This window comes from Thalassophryne amazonica, chromosome 14, assembly GCF_902500255.1.
Source record: "Thalassophryne amazonica chromosome 14, fThaAma1.1, whole genome shotgun sequence".
Taxonomy (NCBI): Eukaryota; Metazoa; Chordata; class Actinopteri; order Batrachoidiformes; family Batrachoididae; genus Thalassophryne; species Thalassophryne amazonica.
In genome coordinates, this window is record NC_047116.1 from 47599960 (window position 1) to 47608238 (window position 8279).

The following is an 8279-nucleotide window of genomic DNA, read 5'->3' on the forward strand; positions in this document are numbered from 1 at the left end:
GCACAATATCATAAAATGTGCGCACAGAGGACTGTTGTTTTTATTATTATTATTATTATTATTATTATTATTATTATTATTATTATTATTATTATTATTATTTCTGATATCAGATTTAGTAACTTTGGTCAATACTGAATCTATATCCATCAAAAATATTAGTTCAGCAACATCTAATCTAAAGTAGCATATTCTGTATGAGATACACTCAGAGATTTATACTGCATTCTGAATAACTTGAAATTCTCAAACTTCTGAATTCCTAAATGAAAAAGTACTTTGGGACAACATTTGAAGTCAGAGCTCCAATTGGGAGACTTGGGGGGAAAGGTCCTTTTAAAGGGAGCTGTTGCTATACTCGTATTGTCACTGAATATTGCAGCACTCATGATGTCAATGTAAATACTCAGCGATAAGGCAAAACATTAAATGAAAGTACAGTAAATAATATAAAACAGATTGTGTGTCTGTGTATGCTATGTACACTCAACAGGCAGTTTACTAAGACTAGCTTTACCCATGAGATGCACGAGTCACAGCTTGGAATCGTATTTTATTAATACAGATGTCCAAAATAACAGCATTGTGAAACAAATGCAACATATGTATAGTGGGGCAAAAAAGTATTTAGTCAGCCCCTGATTGTGCAAGTTCTCTGACTTAGAAAGATGAGAGAGGTCTGTAATTTTCATCATAGGTACACTTCAACTGTGAGAGACAAAATGAGAAAAAAATCCAGGAAATAACGTAGGTTTTTTAATAATTTATTTGTAAATTATGGTGGAAATAAGTATTTGGTCAATAACAAAAGTTCAAATCAATTCTTTGTAGCATAACCTTTGTTGGCAATGACAGAGGTCAAACATTTCCTGTAAGTCTTCACCAGGTTTGCACACACTGTAGCTGGTATTTTGGCCCATTCCTCCATGCAGATCTCCTATACAGCAGTGATGTTTTGGGGCTGTCGCTGGGCAACATGGACTCAACAAATTGTCTATGGGGTTGAGGTCTGGAGACTGGCTTGGCAACTCCAGGACCTTGAAATGCTTTTTACAGAGCCACTCCTTCGTTGCCCAAGCGGTGTGCTTGGGATCATTGTCATGCTGGAAAATCCAGCATGCTCTCACTGATGGAAGGAGCTTTTGTCTTAAAATCTCATGATACATGGCCCTGTTCATTCTTCCCTTAGCACAGATCAGTCGTCCTGTCCCCTTTGCAGAAAAACAGCCCCAAAGCATGATGTTTCCACCCCCATGCTTCACAGTTGATATGGTGTTCTTGGGATGCAACTAAGCATTCTTCTTCCTCCAAACACAACAAGTTGAGTTTTTAACAAAAAGTTCTGTTTTGGTTTCATCTGACCACATGATATTCTCCCAATCGTATTCTGGATCATCCATATACTCTCTGGCAAACTTCAGACGGGCCTGGACATGTACTGGCTTAAGCAGGGGGACACGCATGGCACTGCAGGATTTGAGTCCCTCTCTGCATAGTGTGTAGCTTTTCTTACTTTAGTCCCAGCTCTCTGCAGGTCATTCATCTTGTAGTTCTGGGATTTTTGTTTACTGTTCTCATCTCTGATCATTTTGACCTCACAGGATGAGAGCTTGCGTGGAGCCCCAGATCGAGGGAGATTATCAATGGTCTTGTATATTTTCCATTTTCTTACAATTGCTCCCACAGTTGATTTATTCACACCAACCTGCTTGCCTATTGTAGCCTGGTGCACATCTACAATTTTCTTCCTGGTGTCCCTCGACAGCTCTTTGTTCTTGGCCATGGTTGAGTTTGGAGTCTGACTGTTTGAGGCTGTGGACAAGTGTCTTTTATGCAGATACCGAGTTCAAACAGATGCCAGTAATACAGGTAACAGGTAACACAGTGGCATGTTTACCACTGTGTTACATCACCTTTCCTTCTAACAACACTCAATAAGCATTTGGGAGCTTGACGAAACTAATTGTTGAATTCTTTCCCATTCTTGCTTGATGTACGACTTCAGTTGTTCAACAGTCCGGGGTCTCCGTTGTCGTATTTTGTGCTTCATAATGCGCCACACATTTTCAATAGGCGACAGGTCTGGACTGCAGGCAGGACAGTCTCGTACCCACACTCTTTTAATATGAAGCCATGCTGTTGTAACATGTGCAGAATGTGGCTTGGCATTGTCTTGCTGAAATAAGCAGGGACGTCCCTGAAAAACATGTTGCTTGGATGGCAGCATGTGTTGCTCCAAATCCTGGATGTAGCTTTCAGTATCAATGGTGCCATCACAGATGTGTAAGTTGCCCATGTCATGGGCACTAACATACCCCCATACTATCACAGATGCTTAGCGTTGGTAACAATCTGGATGGTGTTTTTCCTCCTTTGTCCAGAGGACACTACATCCATGATTTCCAAAAACAATTTCAAATGTGGACTCATCAGACCACAACACACTTTTCCACTTTGTGTCTGGTCATTTCAAATGAGCTCGGGCCCAGAGAAGACGGCGGTGTTTCTGGATGTTGTTGATGTATGGTTTTTTCACTTTGCATGGTAGAGTTTTAACTTGCACTTGTAGATGTAGCGACGAACTGTGTTAACTGACAATGGTTTAACTGACAATGGTGTTAACTGACAAGATCCTTTACACAATGATGTCAGTTTTTAATGCAGTGCCGCCTGAGGGAATGAAGGTCACGGGCATTCAATGTTGGTTTTCAGCCTTGCCACTTACATGTAGAAAGTTCTCCAGATTCTCTGAATTTTCTGATTGTATTATGGACTGTAGATGATGGAATTCCCAAATTCCTTGCAATTGAACATTGAGAAACATTGTTCTTAAACTGTTGGACTATTTTCATGCAGTTGTTCACAAAGTGGTGATCCTTGTAAACAGTGGTAAACATACCACTGTCCCAGCTTTTTTGAAACATGTTGCAGGCATCCATTTCAAAATGAGCAAATATTTGCACAAAAACAACAAAGTTTATCAGTTTGAACTTTAAATATCTTGTTTTGTGGTGTATTCAATTGAATAGGTTGAAGATGATTTGCAAATCATTGTATTCTGTTTTTATTTACATTTTACACGACGTCCCAACTTCATTGGAATTGGGGTTGTAGGTACACCTTGCTTGTATCGGGTTGGACCCCCTTTTTGCATTCAGAACTGCCTGAATTCTTGGTCCATATTGACAAGATAGCATCACGTAGTCTCCCATTCAACCAGTCTGTCCATTCTCCTCTGACCTCTGACATTAACAAGCCATTTTCATCCAAACAACTGTCGCTCACTGGATACCTTCTCTTTTTCAGACCATTCTCTGTAAACCCTAGCTGGGTAGAGATGGTTGTATGTGAAAATGCCAGTAGATCAGCAGTTTCTGAAATACTCAGACAAGCCTGTCTGGCAACAACCACCTTGCCATGTTAAAAGTTACTTAAATTCCCTTTCTTCCCCATTTTGATGCTTGGTTTGAACTTTGCCATGACTAGATGCCTAAATGCATTGAGTTGCTGCCATGTATTATCTATTTGGCTTAACAAGCAATTCAACAGCTGTACCTAATAAAGTGGCCGCTGAGTATATATATTATGTAATTAAAATTCAGTGGTGCCAGTAATTCTAATCATATGTCCTTTGTGATTTAATCATTTTAACCAGCTGAACAACTGCAGACAAAATTCAGAATACAGGTGCCATAGCATTTTTTTTTTTTTTTTTTTTGGGAATTTATCAGGCATAAAATGTTTGACTTTCACACACTGAAAATGTGAATGTGGATGCTTTCACGGCACTAGAGGGTGCTGTAATTTCAAATATTAAAATAAGGCTTTTCAGTAAATAGCTGCACACATACTACATCCACATATGCAAAGCATCTTAAATGCTTCAGAATACTTAGAAATAATAAATATAAACACATGAAGAGTAACACAGAAATGCTATTGCTTGGACATTCTAACAAAAATGTATGGAACTTTTTTGTTTGTTTTGATGCTATAGATTCCTGGTATTATGACAAGTTATTGGGTAGCAGCAAATTATCTACAAATTACAAAATAAACACAAAGAAAACAAAAGACAAATGAAATGCTAGATGTTAGATTTGAGGAAATCCAGCAGTGGACATTTTGTACAGATGTTTAACAGCTGGAGTTTCCACTATCATTGTTTGGTTTGTAAGAACAAGTTTGAAACCACACTGTTTTAATGTTGAAATGCTGTCGCTTATTGTAATATTGTTCATCGTGCTCTAGCCACGACACCAGTTCAACAAGAGCTGTGTGTCATCATGACAAAGTCAAACACAAACCTTTGTTGTGGGGGAGGGGTTCATAGCCCAGAGAAAGAGCAAACAGATATTTGCAAATTAATCACCACTGTCATATCACACCTGAATGATCTTACATTGATGAAATCACATGTGCTCCTGACTCGTTTCCTTGCTTGACCTCAGCCGGGCTTCCTCAGGTGCTCTCACAGGAAGTCTGATTTGGGTGTGCCAGGCCCAGAGGCAAAGCTGTTTGTCGGGCGATTGCAGGGTTCTTAAAGGGAAATAACGTTGAAACAAACACTCATCCATCACTCACTGTGCAGACACCTTTCTCCTTCATAATTTCAGTGTGACCATTCAGTCATGTTTTATTGCGGGATAAACCAGCACAGATGGTTCTGATGGTTCCCCCCCCCCCAACTCCCCAAGAATTTAATAGTGCCACTATTGCCTGGTTAGAAAATGTATTATTTAAATTCCTACTTTTTCAGTCTGTTTTTGCCATTGTCTGACTGATTTTGTTCTATTATTTCCATATCACCCATGAAATATTAAGTATATGCTGTCAGGGGTTCAACTACTCGTATAACACAAGATGCATTAAATAAATCTTCTCGCAGCAGTATGCTTTTTTGGTTCTATGTGTCCGTCTGAGTCTGACCAATGTAACTGAACAATTTTAATTCAGTTTGGAACAAACTTAGTGTAATAGCTGAAGGTCAATCAAGGACAAAGTCATTTGAGTTTAGAAAAGTCAAGGTGGCAAGATGGGGTCAAATCTTGGCCCAGTGTTTACATGTATATCGAGAATATTCAGAATGACTATTTCAAGGAACTGGTTAAAGTTACACACCATTGGTTGGTTACTTACTCAATCATTCATCTTCAACCGCTTACTCCAATTAAGGGTCACAGGGGGCTGGGGCTTATCCCAGCAGTCATACGTGAGGCATGGTACACCCTGGACAGGACACCAGCCTGTCGCAGGACAACATATAGACAAACAAATACATTCACACCCACACGGACACCTACACTCTAAAACATTGCAGCCTCATTTAGTTATGTTCACTTGCTACCTCTCTTTAACATAAAGAGCTCTTACAAGTTTTGGATGCTGAACTCAACTTTACAAGTTGAGTTGAGTTGTAAAGTTGAGTTCAATATCCAAAACTTGTACGAGCTCTTTATGTTAAAGAGAGGTAGCAAGTGAACATAACTAAATGAGGCTGCAATGTTTTAGAGTGTATGGACAATTTAAAGTTTCCAATCCACCTAACCTGCATGTCTTTGGAAGTGGGAGGAAACCAGAACACCTGGAGTGAACCCACACAGAGAACATGCAAACTCCACACACATAGGCCACAGCTGGGCAAAGTCTTTCAGAACATCCAAAGGTGGATTGGCCATTGGTATTACTGGGATTTTTCCCGGTGGGGTGATCAATAATGCGCCAATGGCTGCCTGGTTTTTGTTTTTTTGTTGTGCCTTGTCATGGTAACGCTCATGGCCCAGGGAGAGAATCTGCAAAATATTTTCCAACTGAACTGCCTAGTTTCTCTGAATTAGTTTAAATCTAGGGAGGTGGTGGTGTAATGGCTTGCACGTTGGACTGGGACGAGAGCAATTCAGGTTCACTTCCCGATTGCAACCACGCTCCCAACTGGCACGCTTAACAACACTGCTGGGGAGGAGAGAGACACACGTGCCTTGGGCCCTTTTGGAAGTAAGTCCTTCATTGAGACTTTCGTTGGTTACCCATGTTAAATAAGAGAACCTCAACCTCAAATGTAAGGACTTAGAGACAGCTTCTTTAAGCTGTCAGTGCTTTTAATTCTGTGCAATGAACTTTGTTACTGATATACTTTTTAATTGTATGTGTTCTTGTGATGTTATTCTTTTTGTGTTATGTCTGTAATTGTGCTTAGTTTATGCTGCTGCCTGTCTAGGACAGATCTCCATTGAATGGTTAAATAAAGGTTAGACGAGAGACATGCACCGCCCCTCAAAGCTCAGCTGCAGCCTGTAGACACAGCGTGGGCCCAGTGGCTTGTCTGCCAAAGGAATACCTGACCCAATTCTGACCTTATGATAGGCTACAGAGGCCCAAGAGTCCCACCTATGCATGTTCTAGACCCCACCTCTCTCATTCAATCACCTATAATGATAAGCAATTATGATGACAGAAACAACACAGCAGAACACAAAAAACAAAGTGAGTCACAAAATGGAGAAAAAAAACAGAAAGGTGGTACAGATAAACTGAGGGAAAAGAAAAAGAAAGCTCTCAGAACTGATGCTGCTAAGAGCAAAAAATTTTGAGAGATGTTTGCTGCGGGGGCCAGCCTGGTAGGGCCGTCTCCGGCTTCCTCTCAGGAGCAGCAGGTGGTGTTGGAGTCAGACAGTGAAAGTGACACTGAGGCTCCTATTGCTACAAAGGTGGTATGGGAGCAGGAGATTGGTGGTGGTGGTGATGATAACAGATGTGTGCCAGTATGGTGTGGATAAACACTCATTCATATAAATGTTTAGCCTGTCATATGAAGGAAAATGGCTCCCCCTTTTCCAATTGCACCTAAAAGTTCAAGTGAGCAACTACTGTGTAGTCATTTATTTTACTGAAGGCTCCAGAATATAAAGGGATATTGTTCAGTATAGTAGCGTTAATAAGGGCTTGTGTGTTTAAATGTACTTCAGCAGGGGATGTGTTCACTCAGTATCTGCACACGGATTGTAGTGGTGGACCACTCGACCAAAAAGGCCAGGGCTGAATTTTTGTCCCAGTTGAGCCCTGAGAACATCTATGTCAAGAAATTAATTGCAGGTAGATCTGTTATTACTAGTAAACCCAAATTTAAAGTTAAATATTTCCTTTCTTATGGTCAGATGGCTGTTGACCTTCAGTGACCTTGAAAGGTCAAACTCATTTACAATGGCTATACAACTGTGATAACTATAAAACAGTATTTGGATGTTAACTGCAAGGTTGTCGCATGCAGCCTCACGCTGTCTGTGCTGTTGCTGGTAAAGACAGAAAAAAAATACAATAAAAAGATGCAAACAAAACCATAATTTTGCCAATTAAGGGATGTTTTTGCTGTTTGTGCTGCATTTTTTGGACAGTTCACTCGCCTGGCATAAATGTTTTATTATTGCTGTTAACATCTCACCCTGCATCCGACAGTCAAGTGCTATGTCTCTTTTTTTTTTCCAGGACAACCTGTACTTTCACAATATATATGCTATAGTGGTGTTTTTTATAAGTGTAATAAAGATTTACAATCAGAAATAAGAAAGGAAAAAATAAAGCGGAAATAATTTTCACACACATTTATTCAAAACACACAGCAAACTATAATAACTATTTTGACACTTTATAAAGGTAGTTTGGGATCTTGTGCAAAGAGAATTTACAAAATAAATGTTCTAATAATAAACACAAATGCACATTTTGAACAATATATACAAAATGGTCCATGCATTTTGTTTGTCTTTATGCCACATCTCAAAGCAATTTCTGTCTGCTATTACACAAAGGCTTACAACACAAACTTTTTAATTTTATGGAGTGGACTTCCTCTTGGATTGCTTGCAGTAACACTCTTTGGTCCAACACGTGAGGTTGTATGAGACCTTCTTATGCTCATCACTTCATTCATATGCACAACGCTGTGCTTTTATGCATGGAGCCAGCAGTCAGACTGCTGTTCAAATAGCATTTACATCCAAAAAGAGTAACATATCGCTGCTCCTAACAATCTTTGGGATATCATGTGAGACTGCTCCGCCCTACGATTGGATATTGGAAAACCATGTGACGGTGAACCAATTACGAATGGAAACACTCACATTGCGCACATCATCACACAGCTTCTATGAGGAGTACAAACATGGTGGACAGCCAGAGGTGTCAAATCCAGCTTCAGAAAGTAAAAGTCCAGCCACATATTTGTGCTATCTTCCAAATAAACCAGCTGATTGTAATTAGTTAAAGCTCTTCCTGCAGGTGGA